Raw genomic sequence first — 8,577 nt, 5'->3', positions numbered from 1 at the left:
TCTGTCTGGGAACGGCCCTACCTCTTAGAACTTGCTCAAGCCCCTGAAACCAAGACACTCCGGAAGCAGCGAGCTTTCTTCTCTACCACCCCGTCAATGCCAAAGGGGCCTGCGTCTGGAACGTGTCAAACCCTGCCCATTCCAGCCTCTCTTTCGGGGTCCTGTGACCCCCGGATGTACTGGCTGCCCCTTAAGAAGGTCGGTCTGCCGGGCACCTTGCAACTCAGCAGGCAACTTGGGTTGCAGGTGGGCTGCCCGCACGGCTTCTGCCCTGAGGATGGCAGAGGCTTGAGCTCCCTCTGATGCCCTGGTCCCCAGGACGTAGCAGCTCCCCGCTCACCCACTCACCTTTGTGCAGACGGCACCATGACGACCATGCAGGAAGCTGCCTACTCCCTGACTTCCACCCTGGCCCGTACCGGGGCTGCACTGTCCCTGTTGCTGCTGGGTCTCCAGCACCGGGGTGGCGCCCAGCACATAGTAGGTGCTCAGTGCACGTGGCTGGGAGAGTGGAGGTCTCCTCTGATTCGCAACCGGACTTTGCTTTAGGGCTGTAAAGGCAGCGGCGGCGATCACATGCTGGATAAGAGTACAACTTTGTCCCGGGCCCGATTGCATCACTATGAAGAACGGGAGGAAGGAGCCAGCATGGAGGCTCAGTTCTTGGGATCTCACCTGACCCTGCTCCCATCGAGGTCAGCCCCTGCCCTCCTGCCAGGCTTCTCCTCTGAGAAGTCCTGCAAGTTAAAAACAAACCAACCCAGAGAAATCAGGTTTGCCTCTGGGATTTGGTTCCTGCCGTTCGCTGGCCTGGAACGTCATCCCTCCGTCTCTGTCTCTGTCTCTGTCTCTGTCTCTGTCTGTCTCTCTCTTGCACGCTCTCTCTCTCAGGGGCTTAAGACTCTAGCCCACCTCAGACCCCACGAATCGTTTGCTCGTCTCCCATCCTTTGCCACCATGGACCTTGCCTCTCCTCTTGGTCCTCACCTCGGGGTTGTAGCGCCTCCTTGCCCGTTTCCCCAGACAGCCGAAGGCCACCCCTCTGACCTCAGAGTGCAGCTGTGCACCCTGGAGCTTGGCACGATGATTTTCAGCACCACTGACTGCACAGCTGCCGGGTGCCAGGGACTGCCGCGCGTTGCCCACATACGTTATCGTATGAGCCAACCGCGCTTTGTAGATGAGGCCATCGGGGCTCAGGTTTGCACAGCTGGGCAGTGGTGGCCAAGCCGAGACCCCCGCCCAGCACTCTCAGAGTCTGGATGTCCGACTCGTCAGGCGTGGTGCCTGCAGGCCCGCGGGGGCAGGGGGATGAGAGCTGCCTTTTGGTTTTCCGGTGCTTCAGACGGAGGCCGTGTATGACGCATGCGTATCCTGGTAACTGAGGGCTTTGGAGAGAGCCGGGCCTGACTTCCAGGCCTGGCTTCGCGGCTTACTGGCCTTGGGCCGGGGGGGGGGGGGGGGGGGGGGGGAGGGCGCTGTTCCTCCTCTGGGAATTCGACTTCTGCAGCGTGCAGGCTGCAGTGGGGCCTCAGGGGGACCGCGGAGAGCAGGCAGACGCGGCGTGGGGAGGGATGCCCGCCAAGAACACCTGGCCTGTGTGAGCCCCAGCCCAGCCCACGCCACCTGTTGTTAACGCTTTGAGCTGCTCTGACATCTCTGTCTGACTTTAATTGTGATCTTTGTGGACTTGGGGGTTTAAACAAACCTCCAGTTCCTAGCATACAATGAGGGTCCCGCGAGTCCCTCTGAGACTGACCCAAGGTGTGTTTAGGAGAAACGTCTCGTGGAGTTCACCGGCACGTGGGGTGAGGGAGGCAGAGACACCTGGCTTTGACCCTGCCCTGCATTTACTCACTCCCTCTGCTTGCGCAAGCAATTTATTCGTCTCCAGGGAGCCTTGGTCTCTCTCTGTGCAGCGGAGCCGCTAGAACATGTCTTATTGGGTTATTTTCGGAATTCAAGGGCATGAGGAAGAGAAAGCAATTGGCACAGCAGGTGCCTGGCACGTATGAGTGTTCTATGTGCTTGCTTTCGAGGATAACAATTATTCCCATTCTCATGCTAATTAGTCAGTCTGGAAGAAACTCCTGTCAGAGAGTTCAGGTCTATCTGCCCAAGGTCATCCAGAAAAATCTGGGAAGACTGGGCGCAAAGCACTGCTCTCCCCATGTGCAGGCTGCGCGTGGCCCAAGGGCAACAGAGAAGCCTGCAGTCACTGTTTCTCACTCATTCAGTAAACATTTGTGCAGCACCGACCACATGTCAGACACCATGCGGTGGGAGCCAGAACCATGACGTCAGCCCAGGCCTGGTCGTTCCCCTAAGAAGGTGATGGTTCAGGGAGCAATTGACAGGCAAGAGAAGACCCTTCCCCCTGCATCGATCTCTCCCTTGCGCCAGACACGTGGGCTGCTGGCAAGTGCCCACTGCAGTCGGTGGGGCCAGGGGCGGCTTCCTCTCCTGGTGCAGAGGGAGGTTGTTCTTGGCAGGGGGAATGGCAGGTGCAGAGGCCAAAGGCACGGAAAGCATGCCTGCCCCTGGGCAGAGGGAGCAGCGGCACCTCCCCAGAGCCCTCCCCCGAGTACCGTGGATAGCCCTGGACAAGAGACGTAGAACAACCCAAGGAGACTGTAGGACGGGAGAGAAGACCGAGTCGGGCTAGGCATGGCATGGTGGTGAGTTCCCTGAGTTTTCTTATTGCCTTATGCTTTCCAGAATTGGCAATGACGCAACCGGTGACCTGGAAACACCAAGGGAGCCGGGCAGAAAGTCCCACCCCCATCCCCCAAGCCTGCATTTTCTTTCTTTCTTCTTTAAAGATTTATTTATTTATTTGACAGTCAGAGTTACAGAGAGAGAGGGAGAGACAGAAAGAGCGAGATCGTCCATCCGCTGGTTCACTCCTCAGATGGCCGCAGTGGCAGGGCAGGGCCAGGCTGAAGCCAGGAGCCAGGAGCTGCATCCGGGTCCCTCAAACACTTGGGGCCATCTTCTGCTGCTTTCCCCAGGCCATCAGCAGGGAGCTGGATGGGAAGTGGAGCAGCGGGGATTCGAACTGGCACCCATATTGGATGCTGGCATTGCAAGTGGCAATTGCTTGCTACGCCACAACCCCGCCCCCCCCGCCCCCCCGAGCTTACGTTTTCTGGCTGGGGCACGAGACAAGGGGTGTCCGAGCAAGACAGAGATGCTTCTGTTGTGGGAAAAGTTGCTCATCTTGGCCGGGCCGATGCCAACACCCTGGTGTGGAAGTATTCGAGTTTGACCCGATGCTGTCGTTGGAGAGAACCGGGGAGAGGCTGCGAATGCGTGGTTGTCTCAGGACAAAGCGCTCGCCCTAGGTACAGCATCATGTATTCCAGAAACTGTGGTCTTCCCGTGGCTGGCACCAAACAGCGAGCGCTTTGGTGGCTTGCGGGAGTGGAAGCTGGAGAGGCGTCCCTGGGGGCAGGTCTAGGAGTCAAGGTTCCAGACCATTTGCCTGCACACCTGCTAACCTGCGGGGCAAGGAGGCCCTGGAAGGCTGGCAGCAGTGGTGTTTTGGAGGCTCACTCGCTCTGGTGAGGCCGTGGACGGGGTGCTGCTGGAAGGTTCTCGAAGCCGGGAGAGCAACCCGGAGGCTGCAGGTGATTAAAGCCAAGCCAGGTGGAGGCATGAGGCCAGGAAGGATGTCCTTCCACGTGGCACAGACAGAGCGCCTTTGTCCAAGTCCCCTGGAATCCTCGCATAGAAGAAGGAGGATGGGCAGGCCCTCTCCGCTCCAGGGTGCAGGCTGAGAGGGGAGAGAGAGACAAGCGCTGTGCAGGAGGCCCCCAGCACCCCGCTCCCAGTGCTTGGTATGTGTTCTTCAGAGCACAGCTGGGGAGGTGGTCACTGCTTCACCCCTGACCTGGGGGCAGCTGGGGAGAGGCCCAGGCTCAGCACTTGTAGCGTGGGGGTGAGGAATGTGGGAGGGTGGGCAATGGCCTCCTTTAGGCATTGCCTGTGCAGGGTTTGAGTCACTGCACAAACACCTGGCCCTTTTGGCATTTAAAAAGCCTCAGCAGGATAAATAAAGGAGGTGGAGGAGGGGATTGTATTCTCTTCTGTAAAAAGATTTATTTGGGGCTGATGTTGTGGTGTAATGGGCAAAGTCGTCATCTGGGATGCTGGCATCTCAAGTGAGCGCTGGTTCAGGTCTCAGCTGCTCCACTTCTGATCCAGCTCCCTGCTAACACACTCGGGAAGCAGCAGATGGTGGCCCAAGTACTTGGGCCCCTGAACCCATGTGGGAGACCTGAAAGAAGCTCCTGGTTCCTGACTTTGACCTGGCCCACCCTGGGTTGTTGCAGCCATTTGGGGGAATGAACCAGCATGGAAGATCTCTCTGTTTCTCTCTTTCTGTCTCTCCCTCTCTCTCCTGTAATTTTGCCCTTCAAATAAATAATAAATAAAAATGAGATTTATTTGAAAGGCAGAGTCAGAGAGAGAGGGAGAAAGAGACAGAGAGAGACAGAGACAGAGGAAGACAGAGAGATCTTCCATCTGCCAGTTCACTCCCCAAATAGCCGCAACAGCCAGGGCTGGGCCAGGCGGAAGCCAGGAGCCTAGAACTCTGTCTAGGTCTCCCACATGGGTGCAGGGTCCAAGCACTTGGGCCGCCATCTGCTGCTTTCCAGTGCATTAGCAGGGAGTGGATCAGAGGTGGAGCAGCTGAGACCCGAGACAGCGCTCACATGGGATGCTGGCACTGCAGGTGGTGACATAACCTGCTGTGCCACGACGCTGGCCCTGGGCCTGGATTCTAGTCCATCTGACACCACCACGTGTCCCTGGGCAAGGCCATCTGTCCTCTCTCCTTTCCTGTAAATCCTAGGGGTGACTCCTCCCCTAATGCTGTTCCTCAGAGGGCCTGGCGCATGCTCACTGCCTTGAGCCTCCTGGGGCAGCAAGCCTAGCAGCCACTGTCCCCAAGGGGCTCCCGCTCCAGCTCTCCCCCCCGGCCACCATGGCCATGAGCCCACAGACCTGGAAGAGGAGTGTCCGTGAGGCAAGCTAAGGGTTCCCACCAGGGCCAGGGGCTGTGGGCTCCCTGGCCTTGCTGGCTGACGGCTCCTGGATGCCTCGTGTTTGGGAAGTGGTCGTGAGTGGGGCAGGAGGCCGTGGGCTCTGGCTCCTCCATGGTGCTGCTCCGACCAGGCCAGAGGTCCAGCAGTGGGACCAGGCAGTGCTACCTGCAGGTGGCACCTCCCAGAAAGGCGTCCCCGGAGCAGCCGCTGTGCTTTGCATGTGGCTTGTCCCCTGTGAAGCTCCTGTAGGAGTTGAATCCCCACCGTGAGTTACGAAGAGGGTGAATCTTACGCTGACTCTGGTGGGTGGAGGCGGTGCCTTGGGAAGCCTTGGGAGGCCATCAGGGTGGGGCCCTGTGAGCCGACACTGCTGGCTTCGTGAGAAGAGACAGAGAAGAGAGCAGAGGCCGCAGACTCGTACTCTCTGTCTCTCGCCACACGATGTCCTGGAACTCTGTGAGGAGGCTGTCACCAGGCGTGACCCCTTGACCTTGGACCAGAGCTGTGAGCACCTCTTCTTTGTAGAATCTAGGTTCTTTTTTCTTTTTCTTTTTTTTTTTTTTTTGACAGGCAGAGTGGACAGTGAGAGAGAGAAAGACAGAGAGAAAGGTCCTCCTTTTTCTGTTGGTTCACCCCCCAAATGGCTGTCGCGGTCGGCGCACCGTGCTGATCCGAAGTCAGGAGCCAGGTGCTTCTCCTGGTCTCCCATGGGGTGCAGGTCCCAAGCACTTGGGCCATCCTCCACTGCACTCCTGCGCCACAGCAGAGAGCTGGCCTGGAAGAGGGGCAACCGGGACAGAATCCGGTGCTCCGACCGGGACTAGAACCCGGTGTGCCGGTGTCGCAGGCAGAGGATTAGCCTAGTGAGCTGTGGTGCTGGCCAGAACCTATGTTCTTAACAACAGAAAAGGAGCTAAGACAGTGGTTTTGCTGCAATAGCCAATTTCTCATGGGAGGCACCATCCAATTTGCCCTTCTCGGTCTGCAAACGGGGACGCTGAGGGCACAGACAGCTGTCCAGAGGGCGCCCAGCAGGTGCAGAAAGCTTGGCCCAGATCTGGAACCTTCCCTCTGCTGGCCCACGTCCCGGGAGGCATTTTCTCAGAGGGCTTGAGAAATGTGTTGGAGAACAAGCTGGGGATGGTGACACAGTGGGCACAACTGCTAAGTGGCTGCCCCCATCTAACACCTGACCCGTGTGGCCTGCAGCCCCTAGTGAGCACGTAAGTGGTGAGACATCAGGGGGCTTCCTGGGGACGCTGCGCTCGAAGGTCTGGGTCCGGTCACCTAAGGAACAACTTGAATTCCACCTTGTAAACCCCTCCAAAGTTTTGCCAGGGGGCACTCTCTGCTGCTGGGGCAGGCATGGGATCTGAGCTTCGGAAAGCAGTTTGCACCAGAGCCCCTCGCTGCTGCCCTGAGCCTCTGCAGTTGTGGCCGGCTTTCCGTCTTCTGCGTGCACCCGATCCGTGGCTGAGCAAAACTACATAAGGCGCCTACAGCGGGCCGCAGAGCCCGCATCTTCCTTACTTTTTGAAAGGGAGAAACTCTGATGGGGAAAATTAGTTCCAGAGGTCACCGCCAGGGGCAGCACCCAAGCACAGAGCCATGATGATTTTTTTTCCAGCAGGAAGGATGCATGTGGCTAGGAGGCTGGGAGATGCCGGGCCTCCCGTTAGCCCCGAGACACACGTATCGTACGTGGGAGGGAAGCCCGGGGAAGCAGGAGGCACAAGGCCCACAGGGCGGGTTCTTACCTTTGTGCAGTCACGGAATCTCTCTCTGCAGTCTGGGCCAACCACGGGCCCCTGCTCCAAGGGCTGCTTCTGCTTTTCAAGTTGGTGGAGTAAAACGTGGATTTTAAATGAAGCCAGTGATACAGAAACTCAGCTATGAGGATAGTGAGAGTGGAGCAGCGTTCTGAGGTCCCGGGCCATGCCGTCAGCGGAGAGGAAGGTGAGGCCGCAGCCAGGGGCGCGCCGAACGCTGCTGGGCCCTGTGCTGTCCACATTCGTAAGGGAAGCAATGCCCCATCTGAGTTCAAACTGGCGACAGTCCAGAGGCTGTGCCTGCAGCTTGTGGGCGTAGAACAAGGAAACTGTCAGATTCAAAGGGTCAGAAAGATGAAGGCTTTGAGTAAGCTAATTGCATTAAGATTAAAATTAAGAAGGCATTAAATAAAACCCTTGTTTGCTTTATAAGACCCCTCCGATGCCGAATCCTTTTAAAAACTTGTTTACATGGTAAAATGTGTTAAATACATATTTTGTAATAGAGACAATTTTTCTCGACCTAGAAGGGAGCAGATTCTAATTTTTCTTTCTGCTAAGTCACAGTTAAGGTATAAATGTTGCTTGCTTCTCGTAGGTAACCTGGACGGACCCTAGCCCAGGTCCCGGAAACACCCTTAGAAGAAAACGAGGTGTTGGAGTTTGAACGCCGGGTCCTCCTGGGGAGTCAGGGTGGCGTGGAGCCGGAAGGGAAGTCCTTTGTGTGTCGTGCTCTGTTATTTACAGGCTGGGCGTAGGCTTTTACTTGAGACTGAGTTTCTCTAGTCTCCACAGCGGGGATTCTAACCCAGCGCCACAGAGATGTGCCCGGGATGGAAGGAGGAGGTGCTGAACTGGCCGCTGTCCCGCCATGCTGGTAGACGGTGCGCAGCCTGGGTGACTGTACCCGTCTCCTTTGACCGCACGACACCAATTGTCCCTATGCATCAGTGCCACACAGCACTATTGGGCAGGCTGCTGCTGAGACCCGGCACGGACCTGTAGGAGCCCCGAACTGGCAGTGCTGGAGTGGGGAGAGAGGGAGCACGGACCACAGAGACTGTTTATCTACCCCGTCTCAGAATCTAGGTGCTCTGGTGTACTTAGCATCTGAGGTGCTGATGCACTTAGCATCTGAGGTGCTCTGGTGTACTTAGCATCTGAGGTGCTGATGTACTTAACATCTGAGGTCCTGATGTACTTAGCATCTGAGGTGCTGATGCACTTAGCATCTGAGGTGCTCTGGTGTACTTAACATCTGAGGTGCTGATGTACTTAGCATCTGAGGTCCTGATGTACTTAGCATCTGAGGTGCTGATGCACTTAGCATCTGAGGTGCTGATGCACTTAGCATCTGAGGTACACTGATATACTTAGCATCTGAGGTCCTGATGTACTTAGCAACTGAGGTACTGAGGTACTTAGCATCTGTTACATGTTAGAGGCACCAGCTGACTCTCGGTTCCTGAGTTTCCTGTTGACAAAACAGAACTACAGTAGTGTCTAATTCTTAGCGTTCTTGGGAGGGTTCAATGAGTACCACTTTTTTTTTTAAATTTATTATTTATTTAAAGGCAGAGTTTCAGAGAGTCATAGAGAGACCTTCCATCCACTGGTTCACCCCCCGAACAGCTGCAACAGCCAAGGCTGGGCCAGGCCAAAGCCAGGAACCAGGAACTCCATCTGGGTCTCCCATGCGGGTACAGGGGCCCAAGCACCCAGGGCATCTTTGCCTGCTTTCCCAGGTGCATTAGCAG

General features: G+C 56.7%; 1 long non-coding RNA gene across 1 annotated transcript; it reads right to left on the bottom strand.

Moving 5' to 3' along the window:
- Positions 1 to 2,844: 2,844 nt before the first annotated feature.
- LOC138844484 (uncharacterized) lies at positions 2,845 to 7,095 on the bottom strand. Its single transcript, XR_011380373.1, has 3 exons — positions 6,809 to 7,095; positions 3,144 to 3,775; positions 2,845 to 3,026 (listed from the first exon to the last, which is right to left on the bottom strand). It is a non-coding gene; the product is annotated as an uncharacterized lncRNA (long non-coding RNA).
- Positions 7,096 to 8,577: the final 1,482 nt, after the last annotated feature.

This window comes from Oryctolagus cuniculus, chromosome 11 (assembly GCF_964237555.1).
Source record: "Oryctolagus cuniculus chromosome 11, mOryCun1.1, whole genome shotgun sequence".
NCBI classification, from domain to species: Eukaryota; Metazoa; Chordata; class Mammalia; order Lagomorpha; family Leporidae; genus Oryctolagus; species Oryctolagus cuniculus.
This window is presented reverse-complemented; position numbering and strand designations above follow the sequence as displayed.